The sequence below is a fragment of the Scyliorhinus torazame genome, chromosome 3 (genome assembly GCF_047496885.1).
Source record: "Scyliorhinus torazame isolate Kashiwa2021f chromosome 3, sScyTor2.1, whole genome shotgun sequence".
NCBI lineage: Eukaryota > Metazoa > Chordata > Chondrichthyes > Carcharhiniformes > Scyliorhinidae > Scyliorhinus > Scyliorhinus torazame.
The window spans coordinates 385511554-385528452 of NC_092709.1; positions in this window are offsets into that span (position 1 = coordinate 385511554).

Sequence of the window (16899 nt, forward strand, 5' to 3'; positions counted from 1 at the left end):
AGGCAGCCGGTAGCACAGCGGTTAGCACAATTGCTTCAAAGCTCCAGGGTCCCAGGTTTGATTCCCGCTTGGGTCTCTGTCTATGCGGAGTCTGCACGTTCTCCCCGTGTCTGCGTGGGTTTCCTCCGGGTGCTCCGGGTTTCCTCCCACAAGTCCCGAAAGACGTGCTGTTAGGTGAATTGGACATTCTGAATTCTCCCTCTGTGTACCCGAACAAGTGCCGAAGTGTGGCGACTGATGTAGGTGCGGTTTCAAAACCTGTGTATTGAGTCAGCTTCCACGTGGGGATATTCTCTGTGGCTCAGCTCAGTACAAAGAGGAACAAACACGACAACCTGGACAAGATGGCTATTTAATCAAGCTTGTTACGTGTACATGGAGAACAGACTGGATATTGGCCAAGACCTGTTCTACCGACCAAAGACCAGAACACAGTACTTCTACTACATTCAAAAATCAATAGCCCACCCCACTTGGACGCGATCCAATCCCTGAAGCTGCTACTTTTAAACTTATCCAATAGAATTGCAAGCAGCACATTATTGATTCACATCCTGACAGCTGTGCACAATCCCAGCAGCCTGTGTACAATCCCAGCAGCATGTGCACAATCCCAGCAGCCTGTGCACAATCCCAGCAGCCTGTGCACAATCCCAGCAGCCTGTGCACAATCCCAGCAGCCTGTGTACAATCCCAGCAGCCTGTGTACAATCCCAGCAGCCTGTGCACAATCCCAGCAGCCTGTGCACAATCCCAGCAGCCTGTGTACAACCCCAGCTGCCTGTGCACAATCCCAGCAGCCGATGTACAATCCCAGCAGCCTGTGTACAATCCCAGCAGCCTGTGTACAACCCCAACTGCCTGTGCACAATCCCAGCAGCCGGTGTACAATCCCAGCAGCCTGTGTACAATCCCAGCAGCCTGTGTACAATCCCAGCAGCCTGTGCTGACTGTGAGAAACAGAACAACAGAACCAGCACCCTGAATTGTTTCCCAGATACAGGGGGCGGGATTCTCCGCCCCGCCGCGCCACTTTTCAGCCTCGACCCGCCGGTGTGATTCTCCATCCCGCCGGCCGGTCAATGGGGTTTCCCATTGTGGGGCAGCCCCACGCCGTCGGGAAACCCCCGGGCGCCGGCAAAACGGAGACTCCCGCCGGCGAAGAATCCCGCCTAGGGTGTCACAAGTACTGTCCTTTTGGTCAAGTGAGCTATCCTAAATCCCATTTGATTACTGATTACTGCTATGTCCTAAAAATACATGTTTAATGGTTAATAATGATTACTCAGTCCTATAATTAATCTCAATTCTTAGCAAAAGATCTCATGTAAAACTACTCTAGTGGCACGCTAACAATTCAGTTTTAAGAGGTATCATCGCTGAACCACCCTTCAGCGACTGGGGGATTTTCACAGTAACTTCATTGTAGTGTTAGTGTCAGCCTACTTGTGACAATAAAGGTTATTATTATTATTATTAATGAGGTCAGGAGCTGAGTGACCCTGGTGGAACCCAAACTGAGTGTCCGTGAGCCGGTTATTGCTGAGTAAGTGCTGCTTCATAGCTCTGTTGATGACTCCTTCCATCACTTTGCTGATGATGGAGAGCAGACTGATGGGACGATAATTGGCTGGGTTGGATTTATCCTGTTTCTTGTGTACAGGACACACCTGGGCAATTTTCCACATTGCCGGGGAGATGCCAGTGTTGTAGCTGGACTGGAACAGCTTGGCTGGGGGTGCAGCAAGTTCTGGAGCACAAGTCTTCAGTATTATTGCCAGGATATTGTCAGGGCCCAGAGCCTTTGCAGTGTCCAGTGTCTTCAGCCGTTTCCTGATATCACGTGGAGTGAATCGTATTGGCTGAAGACGGATGTCTGTGATGCTGGGGCCCTCCGGAGGAGACCGAGACGGATCATCCACTCGGCACTCCCGGCTGAAGATTGCGAATGCCTCAACCTTGTCTTTTGCACACATGTGCTGGGCTCCTCCATCATTGAGGATGGGGATATTTGTGGAGCCTCCTCCTCCAGTGAGTTGTTCAATTGTCCATCACCATTGACAGCTGGATGTGGCAGCATGGCAGAGCTTAGATCTGGTGCGTGCATTGTGGAATCGCTTAGCTCTGTCTGGTACTTGCTGCTTCTGCGTTTGTCACACACGTTGTCCTGTGTTGTAGCTTCACAAGGGCGACACCTCATTTTTCGGTCTGCCTGATGTTGCTCCTGGCATGCTCTCCTGCACTCTTCATTGAACCAGGGTTGATCCCCTGGCTGGGTGGTAATGGTGGAGTGGGGGATATGCCGGGCCATGAGGTTACAGATTGTGGTGATTACAATTCTGCTGCTGCTGATGGCCCACAGTGGCTCGTGGATGTCCAGTCTTGAGTTGCTAGATCTGTTCGAAGTCTGTCCCATTTAGCACGGTGCTAGTGCCACACAACACGATGGAGGGCTTCCTCAATGTGAAGACGGGACTTTGTCTCCACAAGGACCATGCAGTGGTCACTTAGATTGGATTGGATTGGATTTGTTTATTGTCACGTGTACCGAGGTACAGTGAAAAGTATTTTTCTGCGAGCAGCTCAACAGATCATTAAGTACATGGGAAGAAAAGGGAATAAAAGAAAATACATAATAGGGCAACACAAGGTACACAATGTAACTACATAACACCGGCATCGGATGAAGCATACAGGGTGTAGTGTTAATGAAATCAGTCCATAAGAGGGTCATTTAGGAGTCTGGTGACAGTGGGGAAGAAGCTGTTTTTGAGTCTGTTCGTGCGTGTTCTCAGACTTCTGTATCTCCTGCCCGATGGAAGAAGTTGGAAGAGTGAGTAAGCTGGGTGGGAGGGATCTTTGATTATACTGCCCGCTTTCCCCAGGCAGTGAGAGTTGTAGATAAGAACATAAGTCCATAAGAACTAGGAGCAGGAGTAGGCCATCTGGCCCTTCGAGCCTGCTCCGCCATTTAATGAGATCATGGCTGAACTTAATAGAATTTACAGTGCAGAAGGAGGTCATTCGGCCCATCGAGTCTGCATCGGCTCTTGGAAAGAGCACCCTACCCAAGTCCAGACCTCCACACTATCCCCACAACCCAGCAACCCCACCCAACGCTTAAGGGCAATTTTGGACACGAAGGACAATTTATCATGGCCAATCCACCTAACCTGCACATCTTTGGACTGTGGGAGGAAACCGGAGCACCCGGAGGAAACCCACGCACACACGGGGAGGATGTGCAGACTCCGCACAGACTGACCCAAGCTGGGAATCGAACCTGGGACCCTGGAGCTGTGAAGCAATTGTGCTAACCACCATGCTACCGTGCTGCCCACTGTTGTGGACTCATCTCCACTTTCCCGCCCGAACACTATAACCCTTGATCTCTTTATTCTTCAAAAACTATCTATCTTTATCTTGAAAACATTTAATGAAGGAGCCTCTACTGCTTCACTGGGCAGCGAATTCCATAGATTCACAACCCTTTGGGTGAAGAAGTTCCTCCTAAACTCAGTCCTAAACCTACTTCCCCTTATTTTGAGGCTATGCCCCCTAGTTCTGCTTTCACCCGCCAGTGGAAACACTTCCCCACATCTATCCTATCTATTCCCTTCATAATTTTATATGTTTCTATAAGATCCCCCCCCCCCAACCCCCCCTCCCGCCCCGCCCCGCCCCCCCCCCCCATCCTTCTGAATTCCAATGAGTACAGTCCCAGTCTACTCAATCTCTCCTCCAACCCCCTCAACTCTGGGATTAACCTAGTGAATCTCCTCTGCACACCCTCCAGTGCCAGTACATCCTTTCTCAGGTAATGAGACCAAAACTGAACACAATACTCCAGGTGTAGTCTCACTAACCCCGTATACAATTGCAGCATAACCTCCCTAGTCTTAAACTCCATCCCTCTAGCAATGAAGGACAACATTCCATTTGCCTTCTTAATCACCTGCTGCACCTGTAAACCAACTTTTTGTGACTCATGCACTTGCACACCCAGGTCCCTCTGCACAGCAGCATGTTGGAATATTTTATCATTTCAATAATAATTCTGTTATTCCTATCAAAATGGATAACCTCACATTTGTCAACATTGTATTCCGTCAGCCAGACCCTAGCCTATTCACTCAAACTATACAAATTCTTCTGCAGACTTCCAGTATCCTCTGCACTTTTTGCTTTGCCACTCATCTGAGTGTCATCTGCAAACTTGGAGACATTGCACTTAGTCCCCAACTCCAAATCATCTATGTAAATTGTGAAGAATTGTGGGACCAACACTGATCCCTGAGGGACACCATTAGCTACTGATTGCCAACCAGAGAAACACCCATTAATCCCCACTCTTTGCTTTCTATTAATTAACCAATCCTCTATCCATGCTACTACTTTCCCCTTAATGCCATGCATCTTTATCTTATACAGCAACCTTTTGTGTGGCACCTTGTCAAAAGCTTTCTGGAAATCCAGATATACCACATCAATTGGCTCTGAGTTATCTACTGCACTGGTAATGTCCTCAAAAAATTCCACTAAATTAGTTAGGCACGACCTGCCCTTTATGAACCCATCATGTGTCTGTCCAATGGGACAATTTCCATCCAGATGCCTCGCTATTTCTTCTTTGAAGATAGATTCCAGCATCTTCCCTACTACTGAAGTTCAGGTAACTGGCCTATAATTACCAGCTTTCTGCAACCTCCTTTTTTAAACAGTGGGGTCACCTTTGCTAATTTCCAATCCGTCGGGACCACCCCAGAGTCGAGTGAATTTTGGTAAATTATCACGAGTGCATTTGCAATTTCCCTTACCACCTCTTTTAGCACTCTGGGATGCATTCCATCAGGGCCAGGAGACTTGTCTACCTTTAGCCCCAAATTTAGCTTGCCCATCACTACCTCCTTGGTGATAACAATCCTCTCAAGGTCCTCACCTGTCATAGCCTCATTTCCATCAGTCACTGGCAAGTTATTTGTGTCTTCCACTGTGAAGACCGACCCAAAATACCTGTTCAGTTCCTCATCCAGTTCCTCAACTCCCATTATTAAATCTCCCTTCTCATCTTCTAAAGGACCAATAGTTACCTTAGCCACTCTTTTTTGTTTTATATATTTGCAGAAACTTTTACTATCTGTTTTTATATTTTGAGCAAGTTTACTCTCATAATCTATCTTACTCTTCTTTATAGCTTTTTTAGTAGGTTTCTGTTGCCACCTAAAGATTTCCCAGTCCTCTAGTCTCCCACTAAACTTTGCCACTTTGTATGCTTTTTCCTTCAATTTGATACTCTCACGTATTTCCTGAGATGGCCACGTTCGATTTTCCCTCTTTCTACCATCCTTCCTTTTTGTTGGTATAAACTTTTGCTGAGCACTGTGAAAAATCGCTTGGAAGGTTCTCCACTGTTCCTCAACTGATTCACCATCAAGTCTTTGCTCCCAGTCTCCCTTAGCTAGCTCTTCTCTCATCCCATTGTAATCTCCTTTGTTTAAGCACAAAACACTCGTGTTTGATTTTATCTTCTCACCCTCCATCTGTATTTTAAATTCCACCATATTGTGATCGCTCCTTCCGAGAGGATCCTTAACGATGAGATCATTCATCAATCCTATCTCATTACACAGGACCAGATCTAGGATCGCTTGTTCCCTCGTAGGTTACATTACATACTGTTCCAGGAAAATATCGTGGATATATTCTATAAACTCCTCCTCAAGGCTGCCTTGACTGACCTGATTAAATCAATCGACATGTAGATTAAAATCCCTCATGATAACTGCTGTACCATTTCTACATGCATCAGTTCTTTCTTTGTTTATTGCCTGCCCCACCATAATGTTTCTATTTGGTGGCCGATAGACTATTCCTATCAGTGACTTTTCCGCCTTACTATTCCTGATTTCCACTCAAATGGATTCAACGTTATCCTCCATAGCACCGATGTCATCCCTCACTACTGCCCGGATGTCATCCTTAAATAACAGAGCTACACCACCTCCCTTACCATCCACTCTGTCCTTCCGAAAAGTTTGACACCCTCGGATATTTAACTCCCAGTCGTGACCATCCTTTAACCATGTTTCAGTAATGGCCACTAAATCATAGTCATTCATGATGATTTGCGCCATCAACTCATTTACCTTATTCGGAATACTACGAACATTCAGGTAAAGTATCATTATGTTGGCTTTTACACCTCCACTTTGAATCTTAACACCTTTATCAGTAAAATCTCTGAAGTTATTTTTCCTTTTAACCTCTCCTAATTTTCCTTATCATTGAACCCATATCTTCATGTAATAACCTGCTGCTTCACTTTCCATTCATGTTTTTACTTCCTATTTTATTCCTTTTAGTATTCCTGGTCCTATTCACTGAGCTCCCCTCAGTCACTGTACCTTGTACTGTCGCCCTTTTTGATTTTTGACTATGGCTTCTCTGCCTTACACTTTCCCCCTTACTGCCTTTTGTTTCTGTCCCCGTTTTACTTCCCTCCGACTTCCTGCATCGGTTCCCATCCCCCTGCCACATTAATTTAAACTGACGGAGTCAATGGATGGGAGGCAGGTTTGTGTGATGGAGTGGGCGGTGTTCACGACTCTCTGAAGTTTCTTGCGGTCGTGAGCCGAGCAGTTGCCATACCAGGCTGTGATGCAGCCCGATAGGATGCTTTCTATGGTGCATCTGTAAAAGTTTGTAAGAGTCAGTGTGGACATGCCGAAATTCCTTAGTTTCCTGAGGAAGTATAGGTGCTGTTGTGCTTTCTTGGTGGTAGCGTTGACGTGGGTGGGCCAGGACAGATTTTTGGAGATGTGCACCCCGAGGAATTTGAAACTGCTAACCATCTCCACCTCGGCCCCGTTGATGCTGACAGGGGTGTGTACAGTACTTTGCTTCCTGAAGTCAATTACCAGCTCTTTAGTTTTGCTGGCATTGAGGGAGAGATTGTTGTCGCTACACCACTCCACTAGGTTCTCTATCTCCCTCCTGTATTCTGACTCGTCGTTATTTCTTTGAGAAACGCCATGGCGTTGGCGTAGTTCGGGGAGTCCTGGATCAGCGGAAACATGTTGGAGCTCAACCTTGAGTACAGGATCTGTATCTTCTGAGCCTCCGGAACAGGGGTGGTCGCTGAACTGATGTACACCTCGAAGCAAGCTAGCCAGGAATTAAAGTCCTTTTTGGCAGCGCTTGATTGCGGATCCAGTTGCAGGCGATCTGGCTTGATTCAGAGATCCATCTTTTAGAGAATCTTAGAGCAATAAATTGAGGCACGATCAATTGAACAAAGACTAGAGTTGGATACAACTGAGGCTTTTTGCTCTAAGATGTGTGGCCTCCCACAGCAGCTGGCGAAATGGCTGCTGAATGGAGGACACACATATTTATACTCCGCCTACTGGGAGGAGCCAGCAGGCAGGGACGACCGGCGAACCTGTAGTACAGGTCCTACCTTGCATCACCTAATACAGGTGCAACAGTGGTTTACCACATTGACTTGACCCCCTCCGCGTGCAGCTGGATCCTCGACTTCCTCACCAACAGACCGCAATCTGTCAGGATAGGCAACAGCACCTCCTCCACAATAGTCCTCAACACCGGAGCCCCACAAGGATGTGTGTTCTGTCCTCTACTGTGCTCCCTGTACACACGATTGTGTGGCAAGAATTAATCTATGAGTCTGCGGATGATACGACTGTGGTGGGTCTTATCTCAAACAACGATGAATCAGACTACAGGAGGGAGATAAATCACTTGGTTGCATGGTGTACCGAAAACAATCTCTCTCTAAATGTCGGAAAGCCAAGGAACTGATCATCGACATCAGGAAGCGCAGCACGACACACACTCCCGTCTGCATCAATGGCCCCGAAGTGGAGATGTTCGGTAGCTTTAAGTTCCTGGGGTCACCATCATCAACAGTCTGTCCTGGTCCACTCACGTTGATGCAACAGTCTCTACTTCCTACGGAAGCTAAAGAAATTGGGCATGTCTGCATCGACTCTCACAAACGTCTACAGATGTGCCAGAGAGAGCATCCTATCCACTGCATCACAGCTGGTATGGCAACTGCTCGGTCCAAATCGCAAGAATCTGCAGTGTGATGAACTCAGCTCAACGCATCACACAAACTTGCCACCCTCATATTTGATTCTGTATACACCTCCCACTGCCTCAGGAAGGCAGACAGCATTATTTCCACCTCCAGACCCTTCCATCAGGCAGAAGGTACAGAAGTCTGAAGACCCGCACATCTACTATGTACGTACTGTGTACGTTCCCTCGGCCACAGAAAAATACTTTTCACTGTACTTCGGTACATGTGACAATAAAACAAATCAAATCAAACCATTTAGCGTTAAGGAAATTTTAGAAAATTCATGGCAGGGTGTGTGGGATCATGGGAGTGTGGGTAGAGTTATGTTGCTCATTGACTCATCATAAATTATTTGGTTTGATTTCAGTATCAGCATCTGGCGAGTGACCGAGGTGCTGTGGTGAGACGATTGATTAACATTGCAAATACGATGGACTTGGTGAGTACAGCGATTGTGTTGGCAATCGAGTTCAACTTTCCTTTCCATATCGCTTTGAAAACTCCCCCACCCTTGCCAGGTCAGAATGAAAATGACATTAATGTAGTGCTGTGGGCATCGCAATGCTCCAAATATCTGGCATCAGATTTTCACACTCAGCTCGACAGAAAATTGCCAATAATCTCAGCCTAAATTGAAATATATCTGTGTTCTGTTCCCTCTCTACAATTACAGTGCTCACACTCTGAATGTGGATAACTTTCTCATTACTCATAGTAGGGAAGTTATTTTGGCGTTCCCATGTGCTACTTCCTACTTTCACTCAGAATCACTCTCAGCTGCCTCAGCACCTTTTCACAGCCTCAAGATCTCCTTTTTTCATTATTCGTTCCTTCCCAGTGTGCTCTGCCTTCCTTTCCCGCGGTGGCATATTTTCCTCCTCCTGTTTTTCTCCGTCTCCCTGTCCCCCGTTGTCATCAGAACTAGGAGCAGGAGTCGGCCATCTGGCCCCTGGAGCCTGCTCCGCCATTCAATGAGATCATGGCTGATCTTTTGTGGACTCAGCTCCACTTTCCCTCCCGCTCACCGTAGCCCTGAATTCCTGTACTGTTCACAAACCTACCTATCTTTGCCTTAAAAGCATTCAACGAGGTAGTCACAACTGCTTCACTGGGCAGACAATTCCATAGATTCACAACTCTTTGGGTGAAGAAGTTCCTCCTCAAATCAGTCCTAAATCTACTTCCCCTTATTTTGAGGCTTTGCCCCCGAGTTCTATATTCACCCGCCCGTGGAAACAACCCCCCTGCTTCTATCCTATCTATTCCCTCCATAATTTTATATGTTTCTATAAGATCACCCTCATTCTTCTAAATTCCAATGAGTACAGTCCCAGTCTACTCAACCTCTCCTCGTAATCCAACCCCCTCAACTCCGGAATCAACCTAGTGAATCTCCTCTGCACACCCTCCAGTGCCAGTACGTCCTTTCTCAGGTAAGGAGACGAAAGCTGTACACAGTATTCCAGGTGTGGCCTCACCAGCACCCTATACAGACGCAACATAACCTCCCTGCTTTTAAATTCCATCCCTCTAGCAATGAAGGACAAAATTCCATTTGCCTTCCTAATTACCCGCTGCACCTGCAAACCAACTTTTTGCAATTCATGCACAAGGACCCCAGGTCCCTCTGCACAGCAGCATGCTGCAATTTTTTACCATTTAAATAATCATCCATTTTGCTGTTATTCCCACCAAAATGGATGATCACATTTATCAACATTGAACCCCATCTGCCAGACCCTTGCCCCCTCACTTAAACTATCTATGTCCCTCTGCAGACTTTGTGTCCGATGCAAACTTTGCTCTACCACTCAGCTTAGTGTCATCTGCAAACTTTGACACATTACATTTGGTCCACAACTTCAGATCATCTATGTAAATTGTAAACAATTGCAGATGCAACACTGATCCCTGAGGGACACCACTAGCTACTGATCGCCAACCAGAAAAACACCCATTTATCCCCACTCTTTGCTTTCTGTCAGTTAACCAATCCTTTATCCATAAGACCATATGACATAGAAGCAGAATTAGGCCACTCGGCCCATCGAGTCTGCTCCGCCATTCAATCATGGCTGATATTTTCTCATCCCCATTCTCCTGCCCTCTCCCCGTAACCCCTGATCCCCTTATTTTGTTTTAATGAAACATTTTATTGAGGTATTTTTGTTATGGTAACAACAAAATAAACAATACACATGAAACCATAAACAGAGTGCAAAAGCCGTTTCCCTTTCATACAGGTCCCACCCTTATTGACCCCTATTCTAACCAAAACTACTCCCCCCCCCCCCCACCCCCGTCTGCTGACGATTAATTTTCCGCAAAGAAGTCGACGAACGGTTGCCACCTCCGGGCGAACCCTAACAGTGACGCTCTCAGGGCGAACTTGATTTTCTCCAAACAGAGAAAGGTAGCCATGTCCGATCGCACGTCTCCAACTTCGGGGGCTTCCAGGACTTTCTCCTCCTGGATTCCCGGGTCTTCCGACACCCCGAAAATCACCACCTCTGGACTCAGCGTCATCCTTGTTTTTAAAACCTTGGACATGACATCTGCCAACCCCTGCCAAAATCCCCTAAGCTTCGGACATGTCCAGAACATGTGGACATGGTTCGCTGGTCCTCCCGCGCATTTTGCGCACCTGTCCTCCACCCCAAAGAATCTGCTCATCCGGGCCACTGTCATGTGAGCCCGGTGAACAACCTTAAATTGTATCAGGCTGAGCCTGGCACAAGTTGCGGACGCGTTGACTCGACTCAAAGCGTCTGCCCATAATCCATCCTCTATCTCTCCTCCCAGCTCTTCCTCCCACTTGCGCTTCGGCTCCTCGGTCTGCATCTCCTCTGACCCCATAAGTTCTTTGTAAATGTCCGAGATGCTTCCTTCCCCTACCCACCCTCTGGAAACTACCCTGTCCTGAATCCCCCTTAGCGGTAGGAGCGGGAAGATTGACACCTGTTTACGTAGGAAGTCCCGCACCTGCAGATACCTGAATTTATTCCCCCTCGCCTCCCAAACTTTTCCTCCAGCGCCCTCATACTCGGAAAGCTCCCCTCTATAAACATATCCCCCGTCCTCTCAATCCCTGCTCTCCGCCATATCCAGAACCCCCCGGGGCAAACCGGTGGTTATCACAGATTGGGGCCCAGATCAATGCTCCCACATGCCGCCTCCACTGGCCCCAAACTCTCAGGACCGCCACCACCACGGGGCCGGTGGAGTACCGCGCCGGCGGGAGCGGCAGAGGCGCAGTTACCAACGCCCCCAGACTGGTGCCCTTGCATGAAGCCACCTCCATACGCACCCACGCAAACCCCTCCCCCACCACCCACTTCCTGATCGTGGCTATATTCGCCGCCCCGTAATAGTTACTAAAATGTGGCAGCGCCAGCCCGTCCTCTCCCCGACTCTGCTCAAGCATTACCTTCCTTACTCGCGGGGTCTTGCCCGCCCAGACAAAGCCCGTGATCACTTTGTTGACCCGCTTAAAAAAGGACCCCGGAATAAAGATGGGGGGGACACTGAAATACAAAAAGGAATCACGGGGGACCGTCATTTTCACCGTTTGCACCCTCCTGGCCAGAGACAACGGAAGCGCGTCCCATCTCCGAAAATCGTCCTTCATTTGGCCCACTAGTCGGGCCAGATTCAATTTATGCAGCCGGTCCCATTCCTGCGCCACTTGGATGCCCAGGTACCTAAAGCTTCCCTTTACTAACCTAAACGGCAGCCCCCCGCAATCGCCTCTCCTGTCCCCTCGCCTGGACCGCAAACACCTTACTCTTTTCCCATATTTAGCTTATACCCCAAAAACCGGCCCAATTCCCCCAGAATCTTTATGATTTTTTTCATCCCCTCTATTGGGTCCGATACATACAGAAGCAGGTCGTCTGCATAGAGCGAGACTCTGTGCTCCACCCCCCCCCCCCCCCCCCGGACCAGCCCCTTGAGGCTCTCAGAGCAATTGCCAACGGCTCTATAGCCAGCAAAAAAAATAGTGGGAAGAGGGGGCATCCCTGTCTTGTCCCCGGTGCAATCTAAAATTGGCCGAAGTTGTCCTATTCGTCCGTACACTTGCCACAGGGGCCTGGTACAGCAACGTGACCCAGTCAATAAAGCCCCACCCAAATCCAAACTGCCCCAGTACCTCCCACAGATAATCCCATTCTACCCGATCAGAAGCCTTTTCTACACCATTGCGATCACTAACTCCACCTCCCTACCATCCGGGGGCATCATGATCACATTTAACAGCCTTCTTACATTGGCCACCAACTTTCTAAGCTGAACAAACCCCGTCTGGTCCTCCCCAATAACATCCGGAACACAATCATCAATCCTGGAGGACAAGATTTTGGCCAGCAACTTGGCATCCACATTCAACAGGGAGATTGGCCTGTAGGACCCACACAGGGTTCTTGTCCCGCTTCAGAATCAACAAAATCATTGCCTGTGACACCCCTCTTCCCCTTGCATCATTGAACATCCTCATCAACACCGGCCCCAATATCCCAGACAACCTTTATAAAACTCCACTGGGTATCCATCCGGCCCCGGGGCCTTACCCGCCTGCATGGCCTTCAAGCCCTCCACGATCTCTTCCAGCACAATTGGGGCCCCCAGCCCTTCTACCCGCTCCCCATCCACCGTTGGGAAATTCAGCCCCTCCAAGAAGCGCCTCATCCCCTTCGGCCCGTAGGGGGTTCTGACCTGTACAGCCTGCTGCAGAAATCGCCTTATTCACCCCTACTGAATCTCCAACCAGGTTCCCATCTCCGTCCTTTACTTTCCCTATCTCCCCGGCTGCCTCCATCTTCCTAAGCTACTGTGCAAGCATTCTGCTGGCCTTCTCTCCGTGCTCATAGATCGCCCCCCTCGCCTTTCTCAGCTGCTCCACCGCTCTCCCTGTGGTTAACAAGCCGAACTCCGCCTGTAGCCTCCGCCGTTCCCTCAGGAGCCCTGCCTCTGGGGTCTCCACATACCTCCTATCGATCTGTAGTAACTCCTTTACCAGTCGGTCCGTCTCTGCCCTGTCCACCTTCTCCCTATGGGCCCGTATCGAGATCTGCTCCCCTCTGACCACCGCCTTCAGTGCTTCCCAGACCACCGCTGCTGAAATTTCCCCCGTGTCATTGACCTGCAGGTAGTTGTGAATACATTTCCTCAGCCGCTCACACACCCCTTCATCAGCCAAAAGTCCCACATCTAACCTCCATTGTGGGCGCTGGTTACTGTCTTTACTAACCTGCAGGTCAACCCAGTGCGGAGCATGGTCTGAGACTGTGATTGCCGAGTACCCCGTGCCCACCACCCCAGCCAGCAAAGCCCTTCTCAAAATAAAGAAATCAGTCCGGGAATACACTTAATGCACAGAACTCCTTCAGCCTCGGCTGCCCAAATCTGCATGGATCCACCCTCACGCCCCCCCCCCCCCCCCCCAACCCCCCACCCCCCACCCCCCATCAGCTCCATGAACTCTCTTAGTTCCTTTGCCATTGCTGGCATCCGACCCGTTTTCGAGCTTGACCGGTCTAAGACAGGGTCAATAACTGTGTTGAAGACCCCTCCCATGACCAACCTGTGCGAGTCCAGGTCTGGCATCTTCCCCAACATCCTCTTTATAAACTCCACATCATCCCAATTTGGCACATGCCCATTTACTAATTTCAGCTGCACCCCCTCCAGTTTCCCACTGACCATAATGTACCGACCTCCCACATCCGAGACTATTCTACCCGCCGCAAACACCACCCGCTTATTGATCAGGATCGCGACCACTCTCGTCTTTGAATCCAGTCCCGAGTGAAAGACCTGACTGACCCAGCCTTTCCTCAATCTAATCTGGTCAGTTACTCTAAGTTGCGTTTCCTGCAACATTACCACGTCCGCCTTCAATCCCCCAAGATGCGCAAACACACGTTGCCCTATTGACCGGCCCATTTAACCCTCGAACATTCCAGGTGATCAGCCTAGTTGGGGGGCTCATTGCTCCCTCCCCCCCTCCGCCGATCAGCCATCCCCTTTTTTAGGCCCGCCTCCAGCCCATGTTCCGTGCCTCCACCGGTCCATCCCCAGGCAGGCCCCGCCCCGACCTCCTATCTGGCCCTCAGCCCAAGTTGCTCCCTCGTCAGCATAACATTCCCCCCCCCCCCCCTAGCAACAACACCCTGTAAACCCAACCCTTTTCCTAAACCAAACATATGCACACCCCCCACTGCGCTTCCGAGAGCTAGCTCACCCAGCTGGCTTGGTGGCCCCCCATCCCCGGTGCCAGATAGTCTCCCACCTATTGTTCCCTCCGCACCCTCCCCCCGCTCACAGAAACAAACTCCAGCATCAAACAATCTCCACACATTTTCCCAACAGAAAAACACCAAGATCAAAACAAGCACCCCTCCATCCCCCAACAGTGCAAATGGAAACCTGAACTCGCTCTGCTCTACCGCTGGTTCCAAATCAATGCAAACGGCATCACAAACATCTTCCATGAAACGCAAAACGAGAAACTTTTTACAGAAACAGAGGAACAAAAAGAAAAAACAAAAACATGAACGTTGCAGCCAAGTTCAAAAGTTCTCAGTCCACCGCCCTTTCTTTTTCGCAAAGTCCAACGCGTTCTCAGGCGACTCGAAGTAGAAGTGCTGATCCTCATGCGTGACCCAGAGACGGGCTGGGTATAACAGTCCTAACTTCACCTTTTTCTTGAAAAGGATCGCCCTGATCGAGTTGAAGCCTGCCCTCCTCCTGGCCACCTCTACACTCAGGTCGTGGTAGACCCGCAGGATACTATTGTCCCACTTACAGCTCCGTGTCTGCTTGGCCCACTGTGGAATGCGCTCCTTATCCGAGAACCTGTGGAATCTCACCACCATTGCCCTCGGGGGGTCTCCCGTTCGCGGCTTCCTCGCGAGTGCTCTGTGAGCCCCATCCACCTCCAAGGGCCGGGCGAATGCCCCATCCCCCAGCAGCTTCACAAACATGTCTGCGATGTATGTCCCAGCGTCCGTTCCTTCGGAGTCCGGGAGTCTGACAATTCGTAGGTTCTGCCGGCGGGACCTATTCTCTAGGTCCTCCACCTTCTCCAGGAGCTTCTTCTGCTGGTCCCTCAGCATCCCCACCTCCAACTCCACCGCAGTTTGATGTTCCTCCTGCTCAGCCAGCGCCTTCTCTACCTTCTGGATCGCCCGATCCTGGGCGTCCAGTCTCAGCTCCAACCGTTCAATCGACTCTTTTATCGGGTCCAAGCAGTCCCGTTCCTGCGTAGCAAAGCCCTCCTGAATAACTTGCATCAGCTGCTCCATAGGCTGCTGGGTCGACAAGCCAGAGGTCCGACCCTCCGCGATGCTATCCCCTGTTGCAACTACAGTAAAAGTCTTCTCTTTCTTTTTGTTTCTGCCCTTACGAACACTTCTAGTCCTTCTCTCCATGCACCGGAGTGGGAATTCAGTAGAGCATCCGTTTTACAATTCAAGTCCGTTAGCAAATCGGGGGATAAGGTCCAAAAGTCCGACCAGAGCGGGAGCCACCAAATGTGCGCCTTACTCCTTCATAGCCCACACCGGAATTCCCCTGATCCCCTTATTCATCAAGAACCTATCTATCTCTGTCTTAAAGACACTCAGTGATTTGGCCTCCACAGCCTTCTGCGGAAAAGAGTTCCACAGATTCACCACCCTCTGGGGGGAGAAATTCCTCCTCATCTCTGTTTTAAAGGATCGTCCCTTCAGTCTGAGATGGTGTCCTCTGGTTCTAGTTTTTCCAACAAGTGGAAACATTCTCTCCACGTCCCCTCTATCCAGGCCTCGCAGTATCCTGTAAGTTTCAATAAAACCCCCCCTCGTCCTTCTAAACTCCAATGAGTACAGACCCAGAGTCCTCAACTGTTCCTCATACAACAAGCTCTTCATTCCAGGGACCATTCTTGTGAATCTCCTCTGGACCCTTTCCAAGGCCAGCACATCCTTCCTTAGATACGGGGCCCAAAACTGCTCACAATACTCCAAATGGGGTCTGACCAGAGCCTTATACAGCCTCAGAAGTACATCCCTGGTCTTGTATTCTCGCCCTCTCGACATGCCCTCACGTGGGCAGTACGGTAGCACAGTGGTTACCACTTTTGCTTCACAGATCCAGGGTCCCACGTTCGATTCCAGGCTTGGGTCACTGTCTGTGTGGAGTCTGCACGTTCTCCCCGTGTCTGCATGGGTTTCCTCCGGGCACTCCGGTTTCCTCCCACAAGTCCCGAAAGACGTGCTGTTAGGTAATTTGGACATTCTGAATTTTCCTCTGTGTACCCGAACAGGCGCCGGAATGTGGCGACTAGGGGCTTTTCACAGTAAATTCATTGCAGTGTTAATGTAAGCCGACTTGTGACAATAATAAAGATTATTATTAAGATTATTATTATTATGAATGCTAACATTGCATTTGCCTTCCTAACTGCCGACTGAACCTGCACATTAACCTTAAGAGAATCGTGAACAAGGACTCCCAAGTCCCTTTGTGTTTCTGATTTCCTCAGCATTTCCCCATTCAGAAAATAGTCAATGCCTAAATTCCTCCTTCCAAAGTGCATAACCTCACACTTTTCCACATTGTATTCCATCTTCCACTTCATTGCCCACTCTCCTAGCCTGTCCCAGTCCTTCTGCAGCCCCCTTGCTTCCTCAATGCTACCTGTCCCTCTACAGATCTTTGTATCATCTGCAAACGTAGCAACAGTGCCTTCAGTTCCTTCTTCCAGATCATTAATGCATATTGTGAAAAGTTGTGGTCCCAGCACAGACCCCTGA